Source organism: Neovison vison, chromosome 14, assembly GCF_020171115.1.
Source record: "Neovison vison isolate M4711 chromosome 14, ASM_NN_V1, whole genome shotgun sequence".
In the NCBI taxonomy this organism is placed as follows: Eukaryota; Metazoa; Chordata; class Mammalia; order Carnivora; family Mustelidae; genus Neogale; species Neogale vison.
Window position 1 is genome coordinate 46,435,413 of NC_058104.1, and position 17,088 is coordinate 46,452,500.

Below are 17,088 nucleotides of genomic sequence, written 5' to 3' on the forward strand. Positions count from 1 at the left end.
GCGCACATAGCTTTCCAGTCTCTGACGTCTATCCGTTGGACTATAGCAAGTTCTGTGTAAGGGAAACATCTTCATGAGGAATGTCCCTTCTAACAGTGTCTTTCCAGTGGAGGAAAGAAGATAGAACAAGGACGGAGCAGAGAGAATGTTACAACCCGTTGGTGAAGGAAAGGGTCAGGCATTTAGGCCTCTATGATGCATACTGGAAGTTCAACACTTGGGATGTTCCACAGTGTCTACCACTTCTCAAAACACTTCCAATATTTGAGGGAACTGTTCTACAGCAAGTTCTCACAACAGGGAAGCGTCTGTGCTCAGTTGGAAAGTGTAGGACGTGTCTGGGTAGCAATCATGAAGTGTCTCATACAGACCCCTTAGAGGGGATGCGGAGGAAGGTATCTGCGCTGGGAACGTACTTCACGTGCTTACTCATTCGTAACAGTGTTTCTCCTTTGAAGATGAAGATAGAAAAGGGAAAGACTACGGGCACATTAGGTACTGTGAGTAAAGGGCAGGCTATGGCGCTTAGCCTGACAAACACATATTGGATGTTCACCACCAGTGGTGATCCGCACTTAATTTCTGCGTCTAAAACGCTTCCAACACTGAGAGGGAAGTGTGCTTTAGGAGGGATTCACTGCAGTGTTACGTCTGTTAAAGAAGGAAGCTTTTGGGACTGACTCTGTGGTAACCGCATTAGGCGCACATAGCTTTCCATTCAAAGACGTCTAACCATTGGACTATAGCAAGTTCAGTTTAAGGGAAACTCCTTCATGCGGAATGTCATTTCTCACATTGTCTTTCCAGTGGAGGAAAGAAGATAGAACAAGGACGGAGCACAGAGAATGTTAAACCCTTTGGTGAAGTAAAGGGTAAGGCATTTAGGCCTCTATGATGCATACTGGAAGTTTTACACCTGGGATGTTCCACAGAGTCTACCACCTCTCAAAACACTTCCAATATATGAGGGAACTGTGCTACAGTAAGTTCTCACGACAGGGATGCGTCTGTACGCAGTTGTGAACTCTCGGATGTGTCTGGTTAGCAATCATGAAGTCTCTCCTACAGGCCCCTTAGAGGGGATGCAAAGGAAAGTATCTGCTCAGCGAACCTACTTCAGTTGCATACTCATTCATAAGAGCGTTTCTCCTTTGAGATATGGAGATAGAACAGGGACAGACTAGGGGCACATTAGGTACTGTGAGTAAAGGGCAGGCTATGGCGCTTAAGCCTACCAAACATATATTGGAAGTTCACCACCAGTGGTGATCCGCACTTGGTTTCTGCGTCTAAAACGCTTCCTACACTGAGAGGGAAGTGTGCTTTAGGAGGGATTCACTGCAGTGTTACGTCTGTTAAAGAAGGAAGCTTTTGGTACTGACTCTGTGGTAACCGCAATAGGCGCACATAGCTTTCCATTCACAGACGTCTAACCGTTAGACTATAGCATGTTCTGTTTAAGGGAAACTCCTTCAGGCGGAATGTCACTTCTCACAGTGTCTTTCCAGTGGAGAAAAGATGATAGAACAAGGACGGACAGAGAGAACGTTGCAAACCGTGAGTGAAGTAGAGGGTAAGGCACTTAGGCCTCTATGATGCATACTGGAATTACAACACCGGTGATGTTCCACAGTGTCTACCTCTTCTCTTAAACACTTCCAGTATATAAGGGAACTGTGCTACAGTAATTTTTCACGAAGGGGATGCATCTGTGCTCAGTTGAAAACTCTACAATGTGTCTGGGTAGCAATCATGAAGTGTCTCATACAGGCCCCTTGGAGGGGAGGCGTAGGAAGGTATCTGCTCAGGGAACCTACTTCAGGTGCGTACTCATTCATAACAGTGTTTCTCCTTTTGGAATGAAGATAGAACAGGGACGAACTAGGGGCACATTAGGTCCTTTGAGTAAAGGGCAAGCTATGGCGCTTAAGCCTGCCAAACACATATTGGAGGTTCACCACCAGTGGTGTTCCGCACTTAGTTTCTGCGTCTATAACGCTTCCAACACTGAGAGGGAAGTGTGCTTTAGGAGGGATTCACTGCAGTGTTACGTCTGTTAAAGAAGAAAGCTTTGGGGACTGACTCTTTGGTAACCACAATAGGCGCACATAGCTTTCCAGTCTCTGACGTCTATCCGTTGGACTATAGCAAGTTCTGTGTAAGGGAAACATCTTCATGAGGAATGTCCCTTCTAACAGTGTCTTTCCAGTGGAGGAAAGAAGATAGAACAAGGACGGAGCAGAGAGAATGTTACAACCCGTTGGTGAAGGAAAGGGTCAGGCATTTAGGCCTCTATGATGCATACTGGAAGTTCAACACGTGGGATGTTCCACAGTGTCTAACACTTCTCAAAACACTTCCAATATTTGAGGGAACTGTTCTACAGCAAGTTCTCACAACAGGGAAGCGTCTGTGCTCAGTTGGAAAGTGTAGGACGTGTCTGGGTAGCAGTCATGAAGTGTCTCATACAGACCCCTTAGAGGGGATGCGGAGGAAGGTATCTGCTCTGGGAACGTACTTCACGTGCTTACTCATTCGTAACAGTGTTTCTCCTTTGAAGATGAAGACAGAAAAGGGAAAGACTACGGGCACAGTAGGTACTGTGAGTAAAGGGCAGGCTATGGCGCTTAGCCTGACAAACACATATTGGATGTTCACCACCAGTGGTGATCCGCACTTAGTTTCTGCGTCTAAAACGCTTCCAACACTGAGAGGGAAGTTTGCTTTAGGAGGGATTCACTGCAGTGTTAGGTCTTTTAAAGAAGGAAGCTTTTGGGACTGACTCTGTGGTAACCGCATTAGGCGCACATAGCTTTCCATTCAAAGACGTTTAACCATTGGACTATAGCAAATTCAGTTTAAGGGAAACTCCTTCATGCGGAAGGTCATTTCTCACTTTGTCTTTCCAGTGGAGGAAAGAAGATAGAACAAGGACGGATCACAGAGAATATTAAACCCTTTGGTGAAGTAAAGGGTAAGGCATTTAGGCCTCTATGATGCATACTGGAAGTTCAACACTTGGGATGTTCCACAGTGTCTAACACTTCTCAAAACACTTCCAATATTTGAGGGAACTGTTCTACAGCAAGTTCTCACAACAGGGAAGCGTCTGTGCTCAGTTGGAAAGTGTAGGACGTGTCTGGGTAGCAGTCATGAAGTGTCTCATACAGACCCCTTAGAGGGGATGCGGAGGAAGGTATCTGCTCTGGGAACGTACTTCACGTGCTTACTGATTCGTAACAGTGTTTCTCCTTTGAAGATGAAGATAGAAAAGGGAAAGACTACGGGCACAGTAGGTACTGTGAGTAATGGGCAGGCTATGGCGCTTAGCCTGACAAACACATATTGGATGTTCACCACCAGTGGTGATCCGCACTTAGTTTCTGCGTCTAAAACGCTTCCAACACTGAGAGGGAAGTGTGCTTTAGGAGGGATTCACTGCAGTGTTACGTCTGTTAAAGAAGGAAGCTTTTGGGACTGACTCTGTGGTACCCGCATTAGGCGCACATAGCTTTCCATTCAAAGACGTTTAACCATTGGACTATAGCAAATTCAGTTTAAGGGAAACTCCTTCATGCGGAAGGTCATTTCTCACTTTGTCTTTCCAGTGGAGGAAAGAAGATAGAACAAGGACGGAGCACAGAGAATATTAAACCCTTTGGTGAAGTAAAGGGTAAGGCATTTAGGCCTCTATGATGCATACTGGAAGTTCTACACCTGGGATGTTCCACAGCGTCTACCACCTCTCAAAACACTTCCAATATATGAGGGAACGGTGCTACAGTAAGTTCTCACGACAGGGATGCGTCTGTACTCAGTTGGAAACTCTAGGACGTGTCGGGTTAGCAATCATGAAGTCTCTCCTACAGGCCCCTTAGAGGGGATGCAAAGGAAAGTATCTGCTCAGCGAACCTACTTCAGTTGCATGCTCATTTTTAACAGCGTTTCTCCTTTGAGATATGCAGATAGAACAGGGACTGACTAGGGGCACATTAGGTACTGTGAGTAAAGGGCAGGCTATGGCGCTTAAGCCTACCAAACACATATTGGATGTTCACCACCAGTGGTGATCCGCACTTGGTTTCTGCGTCTAAAACGCTTCCTACGCTGAGAGGGAAGTGTGCTTTAGGAGGGATTCACTGCAGTGTTAGGTCTTTTAAAGAAGGAAGCTTTTGGGACTGACTCTGTGGTAACCGCATTAGGCGCATATAGCTTTCCATTCAAAGACGTTTAACCATTGGACTATAGCAAATTCAGTTTAAGGGAAACTCCTTCATGCGGAAGGTCATTTCTCACTTTGTCTTTCCAGTGGAGGAAAGAAGATAGAACAAGGACGGAGCACAGAGAATATTAAACCCTTTGGTGAAGTAAAGGGTAAGGCATTTAGGCCTCTATGATGCATACTGGAAGTTTTACACCTGGGATGTTCCACAGCGTCTACCACCTCTCAAAACACTTCCAATATATGAGGGAACTGTGCTACAGTAAGTTCTCACGACAGGGATGCGTCTGTACGCAGTTGTGAACTCTCGGATGTGTCTGGTTAGCAATCATGAAGTCTCTCCTACAGGCCCCTTAGAGGGGATGCAAAGGAAAGTATCTGCTCAGCGAACCTACTTCAGTTGCATACTCATTCATAAGAGCGTTTCTCCTTTGAGATATGCAGATAGAACAGGGACTGACTAGGGGCACATTAGGTACTGTGAGTAAAGGGCAGGCTATGGCGCTTAAGCCTACCAAACACATATTGGATGTTCACCACCAGTGGTGATCCGCACTTAGTTTCTGCGTCTAAAACGCTTCCTACACTGAGAGGGAAGTGTGCTTTAGGAGGGATTCACTGCAGTGTTACGTCTGTTAAAGAAGGAAGCTTTGGGGACTGACTCTGTGGTAACCGCAATAGGCGCACATAGCTTTCCATTCACAGACGTCTAACCGTTAGACTATAGCATGTTCTGTTTAAGGGAAACTCCTTCTGGCGGAATGTCACTTCTCACAGTTTCTTTCCAGTGGAGGAAAGATGATAGAACAAGGACGGACAGAGAGAACGTTGCAAACCGTGAGTGAAGTAGAGGGTAAGGCACTTAGGCCTCTATGATGCATACTGGAATTACAACACCGGTGATGTTCCACAGTGTCTACCTCTTCTCTTAAACACTTACAATATATAAGGAACTGTGCTACAGTAATTTTTCACGAAGGGGATGCATCTGTGCTCAGTTGAAAACTCTACAATGTGTCTGGGTAGCAATCATGAAGTGTCTCATACAGGCCCCTTGGAGGGGAGGCGTAGGAAGGTATCTGCTCAGGGAACCTACTTTAGGTGCGTACTCATTCATAACAGTGTTTCTCCTTTTGGAATGAAGATAGAACAGGGACGAACTAGGGGCACATTAGGTCCTTTGAGTAAAGGGCAAGCTATGGCGCTTAAGCCTGCCAAACACATATTGGAGGTTCACCACCAGTGGTGTTCCGCACTTAGTTTCTGCGTCTATAACGCTTCCAACACTGAGAGGGAAGTGTGCTTTAGGAGGGATTCACTGCAGTGTTACGTCTGTTAAAGAAGAAAGCTTTGGGGACTGACTCTTTGGTAACCACAATAGGCGCACATAGCTTTCCAGTCTCTGACGTCTATCCGTTGGACTATAGCAAGTTCTGTGTAAGGGAAACATCTTCATGAGGAATGTCCCTTCTAACAGTGTCTTTCCAGTGGAGGAAAGAAGATAGAACAAGGACGGAGCAGAGAGAATGTTACAACCCGTTGGTGAAGGAAAGGGTCAGGCATTTAGGCCTCTATGATGCATACTGGAAGTTCAACACTTGGGATGTTCCACAGTGTCTACCACTTCTCAAAACACTTCCAATATTTGAGGGAACTGTTCTACAGCAAGTTCTCACAACAGGGAAGCGTCTGTGCTCAGTTGGAAAGTGTAGGACGTGTCTGGGTAGCAGTCATGAAGTGTCTCATACAGACCCCTTAGAGGGGATGCGGAGGAAGGTATCTGCTCTGGGAACGTACTTCACGTGCTTACTCATTCGTAACAGTGTTTCTCCTTTGAAGATGAAGACAGAAAAGGGAAAGAATACGGGCACAGTAGGTACTGTGAGTAAAGGGCAGGCTATGGCGCTTAGCCTGACAAACACATATTGGATGTTCACCACCAGTGGTGATCCGCACTTAGTTTCTGCGTCTAAAACGCTTCCAACACTGAGAGGGAAGTGTGCTTTAGGAGGGATGCACTGCAGTGCTAGGTCTTTTAAAGAAGGAAGCTTTTGGGACTGACTCTGTGGTAACCGCAATAGGCGCACATAGCTTTCCATTCACAGACGTGTAACCGTTAGACTATAGCATGTTCTGTTTAAGGGAAACTCCTTCAGGCGGAATGTCACTTCTCACAGTGTCTTTCCAGTGGAGGAAAGATGATAGAACAAGGACGGACAGAGAGAACGTTGCAAACCGTGAGTGAAGTACAGGGTAAGGCACTTAGGCCTCTAGGATGCATACTGGAATTACAACACCGGTGATGTTCCACAGTGTCTACCTCTTCTCTTAAACACTTCCAATATATAAGGGAACTGTGCTACAGTAATTTTTCACGAAGGGGATGCATCTGTGCTCAGTTGAAAACTCTACAATGTGTCTGGGTAGCAATCATGAAGTGTCTCATACAGGCCCCTTGGAGGGGAGGCGTAGGAAGGTATCTGCTCAGGGAACCTACTTTAGGTGCGTACTCATTCATAACAGTGTTTCTCCTTTTGGAATGAAGATAGAACAGGGACGAACTAGGGGCACATTAGGTCCTTTGAGTAAAGGGCAAGCTATGGCGCTTAAGCCTGCCAAACACATATTGGAGGTTCACCACCAGTGGTGTTCCGCACTTAGTTTCTGCGTCTATAACGCTTCCAACACTGAGAGGGAAGTGTGCTTTAGGAGGGATTCACTGCAGTGTTACGTCTGTTAAAGAAGAAAGCTTTGGGGACTGACTCTTTGGTAACCACAATAGGCGCACATAGCTTTCCAGTCTCTGACGTCTATCCGTTGGACTATAGCAAGTTCTGTGTAAGGGAAACATCTTCATGAGGAATGTCCCTTCTAACAGTGTCTTTCCAGTGGAGGAAAGAAGATAGAACAAGGACGGAGCAGAGAGAATGTTACAACCCGTTGGTGAAGGAAAGGGTCAGGCATTTAGGCCTCTATGATGCATACTGGAAGTTCAACACTTGGGATGTTCCACAGTGTCTACCACTTCTCAAAACACTTCCAATATTTGAGGGAACTGTTCTACAGCAAGTTCTCACAACAGGGAAGCGTCTGTGCTCAGTTGGAAAGTGTAGGACGTGTCTGGGTAGCAATCATGAAGTGTCTCATACAGACCCCTTAGAGGGGATGCGGAGGAAGGTATCTGCGCTGGGAACGTACTTCACGTGCTTACTCATTCGTAACAGTGTTTCTCCTTTGAAGATGAAGATAGAAAAGGGAAAGACTACGGGCACATTAGGTACTGTGAGTAAAGGGCAGGCTATGGCGCTTAGCCTGACAAACACATATTGGATGTTCACCACCAGTGGTGATCCGCACTTAATTTCTGCGTCTAAAACGCTTCCAACACTGAGAGGGAAGTGTGCTTTAGGAGGGATTCACTGCAGTGTTACGTCTGTTAAAGAAGGAAGCTTTTGGGACTGACTCTGTGGTAACCGCATTAGGCGCACATAGCTTTCCATTCAAAGACGTCTAACCATTGGACTATAGCAAGTTCAGTTTAAGGGAAACTCCTTCATGCGGAATGTCATTTCTCACATTGTCTTTCCAGTGGAGGAAAGAAGATAGAACAAGGACGGAGCACAGAGAATGTTAAACCCTTTGGTGAAGTAAAGGGTAAGGCATTTAGGCCTCTATGATGCATACTGGAAGTTTTACACCTGGGATGTTCCACAGAGTCTACCACCTCTCAAAACACTTCCAATATATGAGGGAACTGTGCTACAGTAAGTTCTCACGACAGGGATGCGTCTGTACGCAGTTGTGAACTCTCGGATGTGTCTGGTTAGCAATCATGAAGTCTCTCCTACAGGCCCCTTAGAGGGGATGCAAAGGAAAGTATCTGCTCAGCGAACCTACTTCAGTTGCATACTCATTCATAAGAGCGTTTCTCCTTTGAGATATGGAGATAGAACAGGGACAGACTAGGGGCACATTAGGTACTGTGAGTAAAGGGCAGGCTATGGCGCTTAAGCCTACCAAACATATATTGGAAGTTCACCACCAGTGGTGATCCGCACTTGGTTTCTGCGTCTAAAACGCTTCCTACACTGAGAGGGAAGTGTGCTTTAGGAGGGATTCACTGCAGTGTTACGTCTGTTAAAGAAGGAAGCTTTTGGTACTGACTCTGTGGTAACCGCAATAGGCGCACATAGCTTTCCATTCACAGACGTCTAACCGTTAGACTATAGCATGTTCTGTTTAAGGGAAACTCCTTCAGGCGGAATGTCACTTCTCACAGTGTCTTTCCAGTGGAGAAAAGATGATAGAACAAGGACGGACAGAGAGAACGTTGCAAACCGTGAGTGAAGTAGAGGGTAAGGCACTTAGGCCTCTATGATGCATACTGGAATTACAACACCGGTGATGTTCCACAGTGTCTACCTCTTCTCTTAAACACTTCCAGTATATAAGGGAACTGTGCTACAGTAATTTTTCACGAAGGGGATGCATCTGTGCTCAGTTGAAAACTCTACAATGTGTCTGGGTAGCAATCATGAAGTGTCTCATACAGGCCCCTTGGAGGGGAGGCGTAGGAAGGTATCTGCTCAGGGAACCTACTTCAGGTGCGTACTCATTCATAACAGTGTTTCTCCTTTTGGAATGAAGATAGAACAGGGACGAACTAGGGGCACATTAGGTCCTTTGAGTAAAGGGCAAGCTATGGCGCTTAAGCCTGCCAAACACATATTGGAGGTTCACCACCAGTGGTGTTCCGCACTTAGTTTCTGCGTCTATAACGCTTCCAACACTGAGAGGGAAGTGTGCTTTAGGAGGGATTCACTGCAGTGTTACGTCTGTTAAAGAAGAAAGCTTTGGGGACTGACTCTTTGGTAACCACAATAGGCGCACATAGCTTTCCAGTCTCTGACGTCTATCCGTTGGACTATAGCAAGTTCTGTGTAAGGGAAACATCTTCATGAGGAATGTCCCTTCTAACAGTGTCTTTCCAGTGGAGGAAAGAAGATAGAACAAGGACGGAGCAGAGAGAATGTTACAACCCGTTGGTGAAGGAAAGGGTCAGGCATTTAGGCCTCTATGATGCATACTGGAAGTTCAACACTTGGGATGTTCCACAGTGTCTACCACTTCTCAAAACACTTCCAATATTTGAGGGAACTGTTCTACAGCAAGTTCTCACAACAGGGAAGCGTCTGTGCTCAGTTGGAAAGTGTAGGACGTGTCTGGGTAGCAGTCATGAAGTGTCTCATACAGACCCCTTAGAGGGGATGCGGAGGAAGGTATCTGCTCTGGGAACGTACTTCACGTGCTTACTGATTCGTAACAGTGTTTCTCCATTGAAGATGAAGATAGAAAAGGGAAAGACTACGGGCACAGTAGGTACTGTGAGTAAAGGGCAGGCTATGGCGCTTAGCCTGACAAACACATATTGGATGTTCACCACCAGTGGTGATCCGCACTTAATTTCTGCGTCTAAAACGCTTCCAACACTGAGAGGGAAGTGTGCTTTAGGAGGGATTCACTGCAGTGTTACGTCTGTTAAAGAAGGAAGCTTTTGGGACTGACTCTGTGGTAACCGCATTAGGCGCACATAGCTTTCCATTCAAAGACGTCTAACCATTGGACTATAGCAAGTTCAGTTTAAGGGAAACTCCTTCATGCGGAATGTCATTTCTCACATTGTCTTTCCAGTGGAGGAAAGAAGATAGAACAAGGACGGAGCACAGAGAATGTTAAACCCTTTGGTGAAGTAAAGGGTAAGGCATTTAGGCCTCTATGATGCATACTGGAAGTTTTACACCTGGGATGTTCCACAGAGTCTACCACCTCTCAAAACACTTCCAATATATGAGGGAACTGTGCTACAGTAAGTTCTCACGACAGGGATGCGTCTGTACGCAGTTGTGAACTCTCGGATGTGTCTGGTTAGCAATCATGAAGTCTCTCCTACAGGCCCCTTAGAGGGGATGCAAAGGAAAGTATCTGCTCAGCGAACCTACTTCAGTTGCATACTCATTCATAAGAGCGTTTCTCCTTTGAGATATGGAGATAGAACAGGGACAGACTAGGGGCACATTAGGTACTGTGAGTAAAGGGCAGGCTATGGCGCTTAAGCCTACCAAACATATATTGGAAGTTCACCACCAGTGGTGATCCGCACTTGGTTTCTGCGTCTAAAACGCTTCCTACACTGAGAGGGAAGTGTGCTTTAGGAGGGATTCACTGCAGTGTTACGTCTGTTAAAGAAGGAAGCTTTTGGTACTGACTCTGTGGTAACCGCAATAGGCGCACATAGCTTTCCATTCACAGACGTCTAACCGTTAGACTATAGCATGTTCTGTTTAAGGGAAACTCCTTCAGGCGGAATGTCACTTCTCACAGTGTCTTTCCAGTGGAGAAAAGATGATAGAACAAGGACGGACAGAGAGAACGTTGCAAACCGTGAGTGAAGTAGAGGGTAAGGCACTTAGGCCTCTATGATGCATACTGGAATTACAACACCGGTGATGTTCCACAGTGTCTACCTCTTCTCTTAAACACTTCCAGTATATAAGGGAACTGTGCTACAGTAATTTTTCACGAAGGGGATGCATCTGTGCTCAGTTGAAAACTCTACAATGTGTCTGGGTAGCAATCATGAAGTGTCTCATACAGGCCCCTTGGAGGGGAGGCGTAGGAAGGTATCTGCTCAGGGAACCTACTTCAGGTGCGTACTCATTCATAACAGTGTTTCTCCTTTTGGAATGAAGATAGAACAGGGACGAACTAGGGGCACATTAGGTCCTTTGAGTAAAGGGCAAGCTATGGCGCTTAAGCCTGCCAAACACATATTGGAGGTTCACCACCAGTGGTGTTCCGCACTTAGTTTCTGCGTCTATAACGCTTCCAACACTGAGAGGGAAGTGTGCTTTAGGAGGGATTCACTGCAGTGTTACGTCTGTTAAAGAAGAAAGCTTTGGGGACTGACTCTTTGGTAACCACAATAGGCGCACATAGCTTTCCAGTCTCTGACGTCTATCCGTTGGACTATAGCAAGTTCTGTGTAAGGGAAACATCTTCATGAGGAATGTCCCTTCTAACAGTGTCTTTCCAGTGGAGGAAAGAAGATAGAACAAGGACGGAGCAGAGAGAATGTTACAACCCGTTGGTGAAGGAAAGGGTCAGGCATTTAGGCCTCTATGATGCATACTGGAAGTTCAACACGTGGGATGTTCCACAGTGTCTAACACTTCTCAAAACACTTCCAATATTTGAGGGAACTGTTCTACAGCAAGTTCTCACAACAGGGAAGCGTCTGTGCTCAGTTGGAAAGTGTAGGACGTGTCTGGGTAGCAGTCATGAAGTGTCTCATACAGACCCCTTAGAGGGGATGCGGAGGAAGGTATCTGCTCTGGGAACGTACTTCACGTGCTTACTCATTCGTAACAGTGTTTCTCCTTTGAAGATGAAGATAGAAAAGGGAAAGACTACGGGCACAGTAGGTACTGTGAGTAAAGGGCAGGCTATGGCGCTTAGCCTGACAAACACATATTGGATGTTCACCACCAGTGGTGATCCGCACTTAGTTTCTGCGTCTAAAACGCTTCCAACACTGAGAGGGAAGTTTGCTTTAGGAGGGATTCACTGCAGTGTTAGGTCTTTTAAAGAAGGAAGCTTTTGGGACTGACTCTGTGGTAACCGCATTAGGCGCACATAGCTTTCCATTCAAAGACGTTTAACCATTGGACTATAGCAAATTCAGTTTAAGGGAAACTCCTTCATGCGGAAGGTCATTTCTCACTTTGTCTTTCCAGTGGAGGAAAGAAGATAGAACAAGGACGGAGCACAGAGAATATTAAACCCTTTGGTGAAGTAAAGGGTAAGGCATTTAGGCCTCTATGATGCATACTGGAAGTTCAACACTTGGGATGTTCCACAGTGTCTAACACTTCTCAAAACACTTCCAATATTTGAGGGAACTGTTCTACAGCAAGTTCTCACAACAGGGAAGCGTCTGTGCTCAGTTGGAAAGTGTAGGACGTGTCTGGGTAGCAGTCATGAAGTGTCTCATACAGACCCCTTAGAGGGGATGCGGAGGAAGGTATCTGCTCTGGGAACGTACTTCACGTGCTTACTGATTCGTAACAGTGTTTCTCCTTTGAAGATGAAGATAGAAAAGGGAAAGACTACGGGCACAGTAGGTACTGTGAGTAATGGGCAGGCTATGGCGCTTAGCCTGACAAACACATATTGGATGTTCACCACCAGTGGTGATCCGCACTTAGTTTCTGCGTCTAAAACGCTTCCAACACTGAGAGGGAAGTGTGCTTTAGGAGGGATTCACTGCAGTGTTACGTCTGTTAAAGAAGGAAGCTTTTGGGACTGACTCTGTGGTACCCGCATTAGGCGCACATAGCTTTCCATTCAAAGACGTTTAACCATTGGACTATAGCAAATTCAGTTTAAGGGAAACTCCTTCATGCGGAAGGTCATTTCTCACTTTGTCTTTCCAGTGGAGGAAAGAAGATAGAACAAGGACGGAGCACAGAGAATATTAAACCCTTTGGTGAAGTAAAGGGTAAGGCATTTAGGCCTCTATGATGCATACTGGAAGTTCTACACCTGGGATGTTCCACAGCGTCTACCACCTCTCAAAACACTTCCAATATATGAGGGAACGGTGCTACAGTAAGTTCTCACGACAGGGATGCGTCTGTACTCAGTTGGAAACTCTAGGACGTGTCGGGTTAGCAATCATGAAGTCTCTCCTACAGGCCCCTTAGAGGGGATGCAAAGGAAAGTATCTGTTCAGCGAACCTACTTCAGTTGCATGCTCATTTTTAACAGCGTTTCTCCTTTGAGATATGCAGATAGAACAGGGACTGACTAGGGGCACATTAGGTACTGTGAGTAAAGGGCAGGCTATGGCGCTTAAGCCTACCAAACACATATTGGATGTTCACCACCAGTGGTGATCCGCACTTGGTTTCTGCGTCTAAAACGCTTCCTACGCTGAGAGGGAAGTGTGCTTTAGGAGGGATTCACTGCAGTGTTAGGTCTTTTAAAGAAGGAAGCTTTTGGGACTGACTCTGTGGTAACCGCATTAGGCGCATATAGCTTTCCATTCAAAGACGTTTAACCATTGGACTATAGCAAATTCAGTTTAAGGGAAACTCCTTCATGCGGAAGGTCATTTCTCACTTTGTCTTTCCAGTGGAGGAAAGAAGATAGAACAAGGACGGAGCACAGAGAATATTAAACCCTTTGGTGAAGTAAAGGGTAAGGCATTTAGGCCTCTATGATGCATACTGGAAGTTTTACACCTGGGATGTTCCACAGCGTCTACCACCTCTCAAAACACTTCCAATATATGAGGGAACTGTGCTACAGTAAGTTCTCACGACAGGGATGCGTCTGTACGCAGTTGTGAACTCTCGGATGTGTCTGGTTAGCAATCATGAAGTCTCTCCTACAGGCCCCTTAGAGGGGATGCAAAGGAAAGTATCTGCTCAGCGAACCTACTTCAGTTGCATACTCATTCATAAGAGCGTTTCTCCTTTGAGATATGCAGATAGAACAGGGACTGACTAGGGGCACATTAGGTACTGTGAGTAAAGGGCAGGCTATGGCGCTTAAGCCTACCAAACACATATTGGATGTTCACCACCAGTGGTGATCCGCACTTAGTTTCTGCGTCTAAAACGCTTCCTACACTGAGAGGGAAGTGTGCTTTAGGAGGGATTCACTGCAGTGTTACGTCTGTTAAAGAAGGAAGCTTTGGGGACTGACTCTGTGGTAACCGCAATAGGCGCACATAGCTTTCCATTCACAGACGTCTAACCGTTAGACTATAGCATGTTCTGTTTAAGGGAAACTCCTTCAGGCGGAATGTCACTTCTCACAGTTTCTTTCCAGTGGAGGAAAGATGATAGAACAAGGACGGACAGAGAGAACGTTGCAAACCGTGAGTGAAGTACAGGGTAAGGCACTTAGGCCTCTATGATGCATACTGGAATTACAACACCGGTGATGTTCCACAGTGTCTACCTCTTCTCTTAAACACTTCCAATATATAAGGAACTGTGCTACAGTAATTTTTCACGAAGGGGATGCATCTGTGCTCAGTTGAAAACTCTACAATGTGTCTGGGTAGCAATCATGAAGTGTCTCATACAGGCCCCTTGGAGGGGAGGCGTAGGAAGGTATCTGCTCAGGGAACCTACTTTAGGTGCGTACTCATTCATAACAGTGTTTCTCCTTTTGGAATGAAGATAGAACAGGGACGAACTAGGGGCACATTAGGTCCTTTGAGTAAAGGGCAAGCTATGGCGCTTAAGCCTGCCAAACACATATTGGAGGTTCACCACCAGTGGTGTTCCGCACTTAGTTTCTGCGTCTATAACGCTTCCAACACTGAGAGGGAAGTGTGCTTTAGGAGGGATTCACTGCAGTGTTACGTCTGTTAAAGAAGAAAGCTTTGGGGACTGACTCTTTGGTAACCACAATAGGCGCACATAGCTTTCCAGTCTCTGACGTCTATCCGTTGGACTATAGCAAGTTCTGTGTAAGGGAAACATCTTCATGAGGAATGTCCCTTCTAACAGTGTCTTTCCAGTGGAGGAAAGAAGATAGAACAAGGACGGAGCAGAGAGAAAGTTACAACCCGTTGGTGAAGGAAAGGGTCAGGCATTTAGGCCTCTATGATGCATACTGGAAGTTCAACACTTGGGATGTTCCACAGTGTCTACCACTTCTCAAAACACTTCCAATATTTGAGGGAACTGTTCTACAGCAAGTTCTCACAACAGGGAAGCGTCTGTGCTCAGTTGGAAAGTGTAGGACGTGTCTGGGTAGCAGTCATGAAGTGTCTCATACAGACCCCTTAGAGGGGATGCGGAGGAAGGTATCTGCTCTGGGAACGTACTTCACGTGCTTACTCATTCGTAACAGTGTTTCTCCTTTGAAGATGAAGACAGAAAAGGGAAAGAATACGGGCACAGTAGGTACTGTGAGTAAAGGGCAGGCTATGGCGCTTAGCCTGACAAACACATATTGGATGTTCACCACCAGTGGTGATCCGCACTTAGTTTCTGCGTCTAAAACGCTTCCAACATGAGAGGGAAGTGTGCTTTAGGAGGGATGCACTGCAGTGCTAGGTCTTTTAAAGAAGGAAGCTTTTGGGACTGACTCTGTGGTAACCGCAATAGGCGCACATAGCTTTCCATTCACAGACGTCTAACCGTTAGACTATAGCATGTTCTGTTTAAGGGAAACTCCTTCAGGCGGAATGTCACTTCTCACAGTGTCTTTCCAGTGGAGGAAAGATGATAGAACAAGGACGGACAGAGAGAACGTTGCAAACCGTGAGTGAAGTACAGGGTAAGGCACTTAGGCCTCTAGGATGCATACTGGAATTACAACACCGGTGATGTTCCACAGTGTCTACCTCTTCTCTTAAACACTTCCAATATATAAGGGAACTGTGCTACAGTAATTTTTCACGAAGGGGATGCATCTGTGCTCAGTTGAAAACTCTACAATGTGTCTGGGTAGCAATCATGAAGTGTCTCATACAGGCCCCTTGGAGGGGAGGCGTAGGAAGGTATCTGCTCAGGGAACCTACTTTAGGTGCGTACTCATTCATAACAGTGTTTCTCCTTTTGGAATGAAGATAGAACAGGGACGAACTAGGGGCACATTAGGTCCTTTGAGTAAAGGGCAAGCTATGGCGCTTAAGCCTGCCAAACACATATTGGAGGTTCACCACCAGTGGTGTTCCGCACTTAGTTTCTGCGTCTATAACGCTTCCAACACTGAGAGGGAAGTGTGCTTTAGGAGGGATTCACTGCAGTGTTACGTCTGTTAAAGAAGAAAGCTTTGGGGACTGACTCTTTGGTAACCACAATAGGCGCACATAGCTTTCCAGTCTCTGACGTCTATCCGTTGGACTATAGCAAGTTCTGTGTAAGGGAAACATCTTCATGAGGAATGTCCCTTCTAACAGTGTCTTTCCAGTGGAGGAAAGAAGATAGAACAAGGACGGAGCAGAGAGAATGTTACAACCCGTTGGTGAAGGAAAGGGTCAGGCATTTAGGCCTCTATGATGCATACTGGAAGTTCAACACTTGGGATGTTCCACAGTGTCTACCACTTCTCAAAACACTTCCAATATTTGAGGGAACTGTTCTACAGCAAGTTCTCACAACAGGGAAGCGTCTGTGCTCAGTTGGAAAGTGTAGGACGTGTCTGGGTAGCAATCATGAAGTGTCTCATACAGACCCCTTAGAGGGGATGCGGAGGAAGGTATCTGCGCTGGGAACGTACTTCACGTGCTTACTCATTCGTAACAGTGTTTCTCCTTTGAAGATGAAGATAGAAAAGGGAAAGACTACGGGCACAGTAGGTACTGTGAGTAAAGGGCAGGCTATGGCGCTTAGCCTGACAAACACATATTGGATGTTCACCACCAGTGGTGATCCGCACTTAATTTCTGCGTCTAAAACGCTTCCAACACTGAGAGGGAAGTGTGCTTTAGGAGGGATTCACTGCAGTGTTACGTCTGTTAAAGAAGGAAGCTTTTGGGACTGACTCTGTGGTAACCGCATTAGGCGCACATAGCTTTCCATTCAAAGACGTCTAACCATTGGACTATAGCAAGTTCAGTTTAAGGGAAACTCCTTCATGCGGAATGTCATTTCTCACATTGTCTTTCCAGTGGAGGAAAGAAGATAGAACAAGGACGGAGCACAGAGAATGTTAAACCCTTTGGTGAAGTAAAGGGTAAGGCATTTAGGCCTCTATGATGCATACTGGAAGTTTTACACCTGGGATGTTCCACAGAGTCTACCACCTCTCAAAACACTTCCAATATATGAGGGAACTGTGCT